General features: G+C 44.5%; 1 protein-coding gene across 12 annotated transcripts in view; it reads left to right on the top strand.

The window, feature by feature from the left end:
* APBB2 (amyloid beta precursor protein binding family B member 2) overlaps positions 1–12137 on the top strand; it is a 209411-nt gene that overhangs the window by 12427 nt on the left and 184847 nt on the right. For 11 of the 12 annotated variants that reach the window (XM_074866050.1, XM_074866045.1, XM_074866049.1 and 8 more), the window contains exon 1: positions 2088–2161. The exons of the other annotated variant lie outside the window; for it this stretch is intronic. The gene's annotated coding sequence lies outside the window, so the exon portion shown is untranslated. Of the gene's footprint in view, positions 1–2087; positions 2162–12137 lie in introns of those variants that run through there. 12 annotated transcript variants of the gene reach the window in all.

The following is a 12137-nucleotide window of genomic DNA, read 5'->3' as shown; positions in this document are numbered from 1 at the left end:
CTCTCCAATAGATAAAGTGGGAATTCCAGGGAGAGTTCTGCTCCACTATGCTGTCAAACAGTAAAAGCTTTCCCTCCTGCTGGATGTTGTGCTTTGTTGAAGAAGGAAGCACCCTGATTTGCAAGTGCTGGAATGTGATCACCTTTGTATGTTTCAGGAGGTGGTTGGTCCTTCTGGAGCTGATGGTGATGACACGTTTGTATTACAGATCATTAGAACTATTTGGAGGCTTTTTTTGCAGCTTTGTCATAGTTTTGGATCTAAAAATATAAATGAAAATGTGAGTTTTAGCGTATGAAAGTGTTGCTCTTTTTAAACAAATTAGAAGATTAAAGTATGTCCAATTTTAAGATAAATGGAAAAATGTGGGTGCCACTACAAACAAGAACAATACATTTAAGAGTAAGTTATTAAGTATTAAATATAATTCGCAGGTGCCTTGCTCTGAATTATTACATCTTTGCCTAATTGTTGGCTTCTTCTTGTTCATCACTGTAGTGTTTATAATTGCAATTTTTTTTTTCGTGTTCTTTAGGCTGGTGGATGTCAATATCATCTTCTACAACCATAAACATGTCTAATTGAAGATGCTATATTCCTATTCTCCTCTGTCTTAGGAAGATCCTATATTCCTTATTGATCCCTTTAATTGTGCTTAGTTCATGAGCGTTCTGCTTGTTATCAGGAGCATAGTTGCAAAGCCAGGGAACGAAATATTGAAGAAGGTTCTGGAATGCATAAGAAAAATCATCTCTTTCAGATAAATAGATTTGCCATTATAAATGGTGTGATAAATTTTAAAGTAGACTTGGGCACTTCAATAGCATTGCTAAATGTGTTTTCATTTAAGAGGAGGCTGGCCATTTCATTATTGTAAGAGTCTTCTTTTACCTCCTTGTATGTCTTTGGTCTCTCCAATACAACACTGTATTTTACTGCTGATTGTTTTGCATCTGCTTTTCCAGGGACTTCCTAAGATTGTTAGAAGGTGTAGGAGTAAAAGTTCTGTTAGTAGTTACATGCTTTCCACCGAGCTACCATCCCATGTTGAATTTTTTGCTTTAGCAATGAGCAGTTTCCTCCCCTGTGATCTCAAAAGCTTATCTTGTCAGAACAGACAAAATCCCACATATTTGGAAGGCTTTAAACAGAAGGACCTTCCCATGGGTGTGTTCTTTAAGCCTCACTACTAACTGTCTGGGGTGTTGCTGTGATTTTCTACTCATCCGTCTCAAGATATGCCCAGGGATTTACACTCAGCCTTACCCTGTAGTACTGCAAGCAGGTCAGAGCAGTGAAGTTTCCAGCACTGGTCCTTTTACTTGTTTTCTGCACTTGAGAATACCCCGTTTTCTGCCCATGCTGGCTATGTAACTTTTGAGACCCACCAGAACCCAGCTGCCTGGTGAGCTATGTGGGTGTCAAGCACCCTCCGTTAGTGCTCAACTAGAGGGGTTCGCTGATGTTCATCAGCCACGTTTAACCCACCCCACGTTGCTACTGGAACCCATGTCCAGTGTGAAAAATAACCCATTCTTCTAGGTGGGCTTCCAAATCTCTAGGTGGGCTATCTACCTCTGGCTCTTGTTATTGCTGGAGGAGTGCTAGGATACAGCAGGTGGCATTTCAGGTGCGTAGCTGCTACGGCCTCACCTTGTTCTGGGTATTATTACATTCGCCAAGCAAGAGCCCGACTCTTCTTTTTTTCCCCTAAGGAGAAAAAATGATTTTTCATTTTTTTCAGGGGTACACCTGCCCCCGCGCATAAACCCTACCCTTCACGGAAGGACAGCTGCTCTGGAGGCTACCGACGAGCTGCTGGCTAACAGCCCCCCGGTGCCGCAGCGCTGAGGGGGCGCCGACCGGGGCCGGGCCGGGCGGGGGGCTGCCGGCCGCCCCGGAGGGTACACACAACATGGCGCCGCGGCGCGCGCCCCCCCTCAGCGCCCGCCTCGCCCCGCCCGCCCGGGCCCCTGCGGCCCGCGGCTCTGGGCGGCGGCCGGGGCGGAGGGAGAGGAGGGGCGGCGGCGGCGGCCGGCGGCCGGAATCGTTTCCTGGGTAAGCGCAGCGGGCTGGGAAGCGTTTCCGGAAGACTGGCCGCATCCCGCAGCGGGCTACGGGCGCCTCCGGGGCGGGCGGCGCAGCGCGGAGCGGCGGGCAGGTGCGCTGCGCGGCGGGCCGGGAAAGGGGGGGAGGAAGCGCAGGGTTGCGCGTCCCGCGGCAGGGCCCCCGGTGCGCCGCCGCCCGCGGTGCCGCCGCTCCGGCCGGCCCGCTGCCGGTGCGAGCGGGCAGGAGGCCGGGGGAGAGCCCCGCCGCCCTTGCCTGGGGCGGCTCCGGCGCATCCCGGCCTCGGGCGTGCCGGGCCCGGGGCGGCCTGCGGCTGCGGGGTGCCGCCGCCAGCCCGCCGCCCCGCTCCCTCTGTTTTCCGCCGCCGTGCTGAGGTGCTGCGGCGCTGCCGCTGCTGCAGGGAGCTGGCCGGAGCCGCGGGGCGAGCGGGGGCTTCCCTCCCGCCGGCGGCCGGTCTTCTTCTGTTAGGGGGGACGTGTAAGGTAGAGACGGCATGAAAAGTGGCAAAAGTGCCTGTAGAAGTAGCCTCTTTTTTTTTTTTTTTTTTTTTTAATTAATCGGGAGGTGGTTATTAGAGTGGGCTTTGCGAGTTCAGCTCTGTGATTAAATCGTACTTGAGGATTGCGCGCGGGATTGCAAATGGGAGTCTGCAAAACCACAATACTTGGAACAAAACGTGGACCCCATTTAATTCCACTTGAAGTTTTTAGGAATTCGCTTGGGTCCCATGACAGCAACGGAGCTACTTCTCGTTGTGGCTAGAGGGGGAATGAATTCAGACAGATGAAATAAGATGGAAAGTGTAATGGTTCGTATTTGTACTTCATTGCTTTGCCTGCTTGTTTGCAGGGTTTTATAATTCTTGGCTGGGCTCCTGCTCATTAGGGAGGATAAGTGCTTTAAACTAAAACCAAGGACTGGTGATGGGCTGGTAGGCTTTGTGCGTTGTGGATGCTGTCGGTAGCCGTACAGGATAACGGTATCTGCAGTAAGCTGTGCAGGATAACAGTATCTGCAGCGAGTTTCAGTGCTTTACTGAAGATCTGCTGTTTTGCCCCAGAAGCCGAGGTACAGGTTGCTGAGCTGCTGCAGGCTTGCTGTGTCCTTTGGCTCGCCAGTGTGTTCCTCCAGTTCGTTCTAGATCTGACATGTCATCATCCTGCCATCTCATGCTCTAGTACTTTCTGAAAGCCTATAAATGACTTGTCTGTCTTGAGTTTAAAACTATTTTCTGCCTGCATAATTGCATTTGGTTAAAATAAGTGTGCAGATGTCCTAGCACTTAAAGGGAGAGACATCCTCTTACAGTGACCTTGGGACAAAATCTTGGCTGATTAACTTCCTTGCCTAGAACAGCCATGCTGAGTGCGGATATTTTTGCTCTTCCTTTACAGTGATGAGTGTTGGAATACTTTTTGGCTTGTATTTTTGGATTTTTTGGCCACTTAAGGGAAATCGAGGTTTGGAGAGGACTCTTCAGGAGGAAGAATAGTTTTAGCGTGTGTTATGAAGAATACATGACTTGATTGTAATGAGGAGGAAGATTCCTGTCTCTGAAGCGGTACAAGTGAACATGCCCTTCCTGGTGAAAGAGGCTTCTAAGCAGTAGATTACAACAGTGTGGGAATAATTTCCTAGGAGAGGGCATGCACGACTTGGAAACTGGGATTATTTCTTTTGTTTTTCAGTTCTGCAGCTAAGTTGGGCACCAGTTACTAAACTGGTCATTCCTGGTGGGGTTTGGGTGGACTCTGCTGTGCCCTGGGTCGGGAGGGATGGTGGCTTCCTTAGGCAATGCCTGAGAAGCCTAGAGAGGGCTGGTGCAGGGTTTGAGCTGAAGAGAGTGATGACTTCAGGAGCTAGTTAGGGAGCAATTTGTGTAGTTGAGATTGCCTACTATAAGGATTTTTTTACCAGAGGCAGTGAAAAACTAGAATGAATTCTGGTAGTTGATAGGTAGTGGTGAGTGATCAACTGATTACATCTCTGTCAGATAGCAGAGCCATGTTTTTGGAAGCTCTGACCTAGAATGTGCAGTCACACTTGAACAAATCAATCCACGCTGAAAACAAACTATACCACATGTACGTTCCTAGCCTTTGTTCCCTGCTGTGAGCAAGGAGGTCCACTGTTGGGAACAGCAGAGCAGGAGATGTGCTGGGTGCATTAGTTTGTCCCCGCCCAAGCTGCTGCTGTCCTGCTGCCATGGAGAAAGTAAAGGTGATGGTGGAGCATGTTAGGCCAGGACAATGGCAGGAGGAGTGGTGGAATGGATGCGAGCTGCTGGGGAGTGCCAGGCACAGGTCCTCTCACCCGTACTGCGGGTGGGACAGGTGCAGAGAGGGGCTGGGGAACAGAAGTGCCAGTTTTTCTGGAGGAGACAAGGAAAGCCTGGCTTGTTTAGCCTAGCAAATGAGGCCTGAGGGGGGATATGATTGCAATCTGCAAATACAGCAGGGATATAAACACTAGAAAGGGAGAGGAGCTATTTAAGCTAAAGAACAATGTTGGCACAAGAACAAACAGATATTAACTGGCATGAATAAACTTAAGCTGGAATTTAGACAGTTTCTTCCCTGAATGGGGTGAGGTTCTAGAACAACCTTCAAATGGGAGAAGTGGGAGCAAGCCCCCTAACTGGCTCTTGAGTATATACTGAGGAAGTATATGTCGTGTGCTTGGCTGTGGCAGTAGGAGATGAGACTTGGTGACTCAGGAAAAGGTTTTCCATGCGTCTGAGTTAACTGAATATAGATTTTCTGCGCTAGTGTTTCTTATTTTTAAAATCTGACATTCAAAACTGGTATAAAAATAAAATGCTTGCTTTACAATTTGTATCACTACTTAGAAAGGATTGCGATGTGCTTAGTGGACGCTTTTTGAAATGTTTTGCAAGTTATTTTTTTTCCCATCCAAAATAATAAGCATTGGCTTGCAGCTGCATCTAATTGTGTGGAAATTCCTTTTTCTTTGAGTCAAAACCGTGCAAAAGGAGACAATATGTTAGTGCGTGAGCTGTTTGAGCTTAATATCCTTCAGGTTAAAAATGAACTACAGAAAACCTTTTTTTTTTTTTTTCCTATTGAAGTAATTCATAAATCCTCTCAGAAAAGGAGTTTTGGGGGGCGGGGCTGTACAGCAGGCCCAGATGGTGCGAACTGAAACCAGTGCTGCAAGCTACGCTGTGACTGGAGGACTGGAATAAATGGAGTGTAAAGCAAATTTGAAACCAAGTCTAGTTGAGCTAGTTGTGCATAGGGTTTGTCTCATTTGCAGAACAGCTGAGAGTTATCTAGTGTGGTGATTGCAGTAGTTGAACTCGTATGAAAGTTGGTAGTTGGTCCTAAAAATACTGTGTGTGCAGCACAGAATACAACTGGCTGCAGATGCTATGTGATGGGTCCTGTGACTGTCAGCAGTACCTAACTGCTTCTAGGAGATGTAGTAAGTATAGAAATGAAAGAGCAGCTGTGATGGGCCAAACCAAGGGTTCATCTCTCTAGTGCAGTTTACCACACGGGACTTGAGCAAGCCACATGGTGGCTGGTTTCACTTCCAAGCGGCACCTTGAAGATGCCTCTTAAGTGCTTCCGCATGGTTTCCTTGCTCTGTGACAGAAAGTGGTCTCCTGCCATGGGGAGGGATGAGGAGCTCTTGCAGGCTGACTTGTACTTTAGGCTAATCTATCACCTGCTGAAATCAAATGTGAGAAAATTAAGCGAGAAGAGGTGAAAATGGGTGCATTTGTGATATGTATGCTTCATTGACTCTGTGACTCATATCCCTTTTGCAGGGAAAAGGAGACCTTGGGACATGCACATCTAGTACATGAGGCTGCAGTTCCTCTTGTGACTCCTCCAAAGCCTCTTCCTGAGTTTATGGGTGTTCTTGTGATTTATAGCTTTCATGTCTGCCACCCTATGAAAGAATGGGACTTTCTTGCCAGCCTCCTCCTACCCCTGTCTGAGCTGGCCACAGCTCCATGGGCTGATGGGCTCCAGACTTTATGGGCAGAATCCCAGCACTTCTGTGCCTGTTTCTCTTTCCTTGTCTCATTATGGGTCTGGGCTGAGGACTAATTGCTGCTAAGGATCAGAGGGTGCTGTTGGGATGCTCTGTGTGGTGTCCTGCTTTAGTTTCCTATTTTTTTAACCCTTCACCTTCAGCCTGTTCCCTTTTTGATCTGTTGTCCTTTGCAACCTTTTTTTTTTTTTTTTTTTCCTCCTTGTAAGCAGATGCCCAAGGAAAAATAAGAACAGGATGATCTGTTTCAAAACCTCCTCTACAGATGTTCTCTGAGCCTCAGGCTGTTCTCAGCTTGAGGTTGCCAGAGCTGGATGCAACCTTTCCCTTATTTCAAGATGTTTGGTGGCTTTTGGTTCCAAATGCTTGTCTGGTCTGCGTGCAGCCCTCTGGGACCTCATTGCAGCCTCCATGGCCTTTGGCCAGGAGTGCTGCTTGAATATGGGTCTGCTTCTGGCTGTGTAAGGAACTCCCTCCTCCTGCTTGTTCTCAGCTGGCTTCCTTCATTTGGAGGCTCTTAGCTCTTGTGTGGCAGAGATGGTTAATGATCCGTGTTATGCCACTCATGATTTTTTAGGCCTCTGTCTTTCTCATCAGGTTGGCTTTTGACCTGCTTGAAGAGTTACCTACTCAGATATTCTTTGTGTGGAAGCCATTCCTGACCGTGAATATCCCTTTCCAGAAGTCTATCCCAGTTCTACGTGTCCTTTTAGGATGGGACAATCAGGGCTGTATACAGTTACCAACATGTAGGTGAGCTTTGGGGCTCTACAGTGCCGTAGCTATGTTTTGTTTTCTTTCTTAATGATTTGTAATGTTTGATTTGCTTTTTGAACTGTTAGTGAGTTAATGAATCTGTGAAATTGTAATGTCAAGATGTTGCTCAGGGGTACGGTCAGTTTGGAATTCCTCAGTTATGTATAGCCGTGGCTGTGTTTTTTCCATGTGCATCTTCTTACATTTCTTGTGTGTATTGGCATTAGCTTTCCTTTGCAGCATTACAGGCTCAGTCTCCAAGGATTGTCTGACATTTCTCACATACTGGCCTTGCTACCATGGTACACTTTTTTTATCATCAGCAAACTTCCTCAACTCGCTGCTCATTCCCCTTTCCTTGTCTCACATGAATGTGTTGAACAGCCAAAGTCCAAGCTGCTGGTCTTTGTTGGTGACTTCTGTTTGCTTCAAAAAGAGACCATTTACTCTTATCTTTACACTGTTTCTATTTTTCAACCATCTATCTCTCCACATAGGACCTTTCCTCTTACCTCTGTCTGCCTAATTTCCTTAAGAAAGCCCTTAGTTTTTGATAAGGGACTTGGTTGAAGTCCTTTTGGAAATTCAGATAGGTCAGAATGAATGGGTGTACCTTGTCTATGTTTGGCATCTTTGAAGAACTCAGAAAGGTTTGTTATTCAGGGTTCTCTCTGTACAAACTGTACTGACTCTTCTCCAGCAGACTATTTATCCAGGTGACCAAATTATTTCCTTTTATCATTAGCATCAGTTGAGTTAATTATTAGCCCAGTAGAGGTGTTAGACTTTGCAGCTCTGGACTTCCCTGGATCCCTACTGAGGTTGTCATCTCTCTTGCCACTTTCCATTCATCTGCTGCAAAGGATGTTCCAAGCAGGAGCTTGCAGAGCTCTGACAGAATTTGACCGAAGCATTGTGGAGGGTGCCCTGGGACTGCTAATGGACGCTGTTTAGCTGTGCCTTGTCTGGGAGGTCCTGATTGCCTAAGCCTATCCCCAAGGGTGTAAGGGCAGACCCTGCGGCAAGGTGACTGGAAATGAACGTAGGAGTCTGCCCTCACAAAGACATCAGGCACTTGGCCTCCATCACCAGCAGGATGATGAGTAGACCTTGTGTGGTGGTTTTTTTATGCTTTAAAAAGATCAAACTCAATTTAGCTTAAGATCTAAGGTGAACCTCGTGTAAGTTATGTCTCCTACTGTCAAATCCTTTATTTTTTATTTTTTTTTACCTAAAATGTGCTGAGCTTCAGTCTCCCCTGAAAATGTGATACTTGTTTGGGTAAACGTTTAGATGGTGATTTTTACTGCTGAACAAACTTTGCATCTGTGTGTAACACTGATTAGTGCCTTTTTGAAGTGGCCTGCATAACAATTAGGATGATTAACTAGATGCAGATTTCTGCCTTTCTCAGTAGTATCTGTGCTGCATTTGATACTGAACACTGATCTCAGATGAATGAAGTCAGATGCAGTTTACTCTAGGATATTCATGAACATAAACTACTAACTTGAGTAGTAGTGCATTAAGAGTAATAATATGTGACAGAAGAAGGTTTGCTACAAAATAAAATATGTAAATTTTTGCTTCTGATCTCAATACCAGACAGCCAGTGTCTGTAATTCTGGATTGTTTTACCTTATGAATAGTGCTGTTGCTGTAAAGTACTTTAAGCAAACTCCTGGTAGACTTCTATTTGACAGTTTAATCTTTTGGACTTCACAATTTTAAAACCTCTGCTAAAATCTTGGTGATGTCCTCCTGTAGCGATGCCAAAATAAAGTTGTAAGCCACTGATTTAGTCATCTAGTTCTTATTGTTTGGCTGTCCTTTTTTTCTCTGTAGAAATCTAACAGAAATCTTTCTCTCTTTCCTTTGTCTTCCTTGCCGGATTATATTGCACCCCAGGTAATATATCCCGTCAGACAGTCATCAGCTCTGCCTGCCCATGGGAAAACCCTCCTGGAAGCACTAGACATGCTTTGCTATGATACGCTTTTAAGCAGTTTTGTGGTGTGTTTAGTTCTTTTGTTGAAGGTTGCTTTGTGTTCTTTTTTTTTTTTTTCCTTTAGTGCAAGTGCAGTTTAGTTTTCAAAGACACCAAAAGGAACATTTCTAAACTACTTCTGTAGATTTCAAGTGTAGAATATGTGTTTAAAAAATACAGCTTGGGTTTGGTATTGGTGCTAAGGTGTCTTTCATGCAGGACTCTGTTAGGGACAGCTGATTTTTTCTTATGTTGATTAGCTGATTATGGAGGGAGGTTTCCTGGTATAATTATTGTGTGTAAAGGATGGATTCCAAAGGGAAGGAAGCTGGCAGGCACTAAATGTTCCCTACCTCTATGAATTAACTTGTTTGAATAGAAGAAACTACCATAAACTTTACATATTTTGTTGTTGTCTGTGTAGAAACATGTCATTCCTTTGCTGCATTCTCAGGGTAGAAAGCCCTCCAAACGGTTATTAAATGACAGTAATGTGGTGTGACTAATATTGGCACAAATTAGTTAAGCCTTTATTGGAAACCTCGTAAGTATGATTTCTCAGATGGCGTGGAGGGAGCTGCTGCAGGGTGCTTACTGGCCAGATGCCTAATTCAGCAGATGAGGAGCTTCACATTAAGCCATCCTATGTATTTAATATAGAATTTCATTATAAGGAACTGGAAGCAGTAGTTTGGGTAAATATGACAACTAATTCATTGCTGCCGTGTTTACATTTGCCTTGTTAATTCTACTTGCAAAGAGGATTATTGTTAGGAAGGGATGTTTCTTTGCAAGGTATTGAATTGTGTAGCTATGGAGGAAGCTGTGTGGAGAACCAGCATGAAAGGTGAAAGGGAACTGCAAGGAAGAGAAATAAGGAGGAGGGTTGCTCTCACATGGAGAATTCGGCACTTGCCAGATTAAACTGGGATTTAAACGCAGCATAATGGAAAGATAGTTTAATTGTTTAAACGAGTTGAAGATATATACATATAGGACACAATCTATGAATTTATGGAAAGATTAATCTGAAAGTAAATACAGTAGGGAACCTGGGTGTTTGCGATACATGTGGTATTAAGGAAACCTCCAGCACTACACAATGACCTTGTCTCATTGGCATCCTGTGGGCCTCATATGTCAGCAGGAGAGGCAGGATCTCCATGTGATAGTTTTCCTGATACCCATCTGGGTGTAAAACTCTGCCCTTCAGGGAGTATGTGATCTCACCAGGCCAGGCAGGCACCAGGTGGAGCAGCGTGCTGGGGTGTCCCAGCAGTTTTGTCATGGGAAAACTCCTGTTTGCCTATAAAATAGCTGGTGCTGGATGTGTGTTGTCTTAATCACTGTAGTGATGTTGGTCAGCAGAAAGAGGCACGAGGGTAAAAGTATTAGGATAGAGTTAAATTTTGGTAACTCCCTTTAACTGAATAATATAAAGTATTTCAAAAGAATGAAAGTAATTTATGCAAAAATTTATGCTGTTTTTTCTTCCCTCTTGAAAGCTTAAATGACTATTCTTCCTGGGTGTATAAAGCTGTTTTCCCCTGACACAGGAAAATGTAGGAAATGGACAACAGGCAAAGTCTATTAAAGTTTGAGGTCTGTTTTAATGTCTTAAAATATCTGGGGAGAAGCCCTGCTACTAGGAGAGAGGGAGTCCAGAGCTGCTGTGGTGGAGTGGGTACCTGATCTCTGAGGAGGCAAAGGGACAGCATGGAGCTGATGTGGCTTGGAAAGGAAATCTAGTGCTAGTAGAGGGACCGTACAGCAGCACTAGCCCTCGTGTCTCCTGTTCTTGCTGCGGCTCTGCCCTCTCCTCTGCCGTAGCGCAGACACCTGCGACACTGGTGTTTGCCACCCGTAACGGTCCCATACTGCTTTGGTTTTGTTGCTGAAGGTGAGCGGTGCGCACTGGGCGAGGAGCCCGCTGGCTGCAGGGGGACGGCGTGAGTGTCACCAGTCTGCACCTCCCCATCAGCACGGATCCAGGCAGCTGTAGGCTTCGAAGCCATTAAAAACGTTGATAGATTAAAACCCCATCTCGATGATATGTAATTTCACAAGATAGCTGTACGCTGTGGGTGTGTGCTTGTGTAAAATGATGATACCCCACCCTGATTTTCTGTTACTCCAGGCTAACAAAACAGCATCGTACTCTCCATTACTTATGTTGAATTCTTGTTATGGTATGAGATTTTTAGAAGAAATTGAAATGTTAAATAAAACTTTGCCCTTTAAGAAATTAAGTTTTACTCTGATATTACTTTTTCCCAGAAGTATAGATGTAAAAGCTTAAAAATACAACAGAAATGGAATAGATACTGATAGGTACAGAGAAAGGGAAAGGTTATAAAGATAATTTCACTTGAATCTGAAAGATGGTGAGAATTGACTGCTTGGGAAATAACTCATAGTTTTAGAGTCCTGTGGGAGCCTGCTTGCCTTTTTTTTTTTTCTTTCTATTTTTTTCCTACCACATCTCAGGAAAACAGTGAAACAACATGAGAACCATGGGTAAAGGGAGTGGTTTAGCTAACACATCTGTATATGAAAAGCTGCATGTATTCAGGCAGATAAGATTTGTTTTTTTGACAAGTTTGAGGATTGTTAGCCTAAAAGGTTATCAGATAAAAGAAAAATGTGTTGATGATACCCATGTATTTGGAAAAAAAAAAAGCATTAAAAAAGAAAAATGTTTTTAATTATTTGATGTTTGCTTCTCAGAAATGTTTGAGATTGGACTTACTGTTAGATAAGTTTGTAGGCTGATAAGATGACTACCCAAGGATACTGAAATAAATTGGTGACAAAGCAATGTTGGCCTTAAATGTGTTGTTACTTAAGCACGTGCAAGAGCTGCTAGCAAACCATGCTTGACTATATAAATGTGTTTTAACCTAATTTTTATATTTACTGCATGCTGTTACATCAGCATTCATTTTTTGCCAATTCTCGGCGTGTCTAAACTTTTTCAATGAAATATCCTGTATGTTTCCCTTTGCAGGTATGGATTTAAACTTGGGTAAACATAAAAGTCCTATATATGCCAAAATATAGGAAGTTCTCTGGTAGAGGCATATGGGCGTTTTGAGACCAGTAAGTCTTTTTTGAAAACCAATATATGTATGTCCTAATGTGATAAAGATGGTGCTGATTGTCAGGGAAACCGCATAAGTGGTCCCAGGGAAACGTGTCTTTGCAGCCTAACAGCATCTTGATGTTGTGACGCCCTTGCGCTGAAGTTTTAAGCCTAATGGAATACCACAGAAAATTCAGGTATTCTCAGTGAGGGATCTGTGGG

The sequence above is a fragment of the Strix uralensis genome, chromosome 4 (assembly GCF_047716275.1).
Source record: "Strix uralensis isolate ZFMK-TIS-50842 chromosome 4, bStrUra1, whole genome shotgun sequence".
Lineage (NCBI taxonomy): Eukaryota > Metazoa > Chordata > Aves > Strigiformes > Strigidae > Strix > Strix uralensis.
This window is presented reverse-complemented; position numbering and strand designations above follow the sequence as displayed.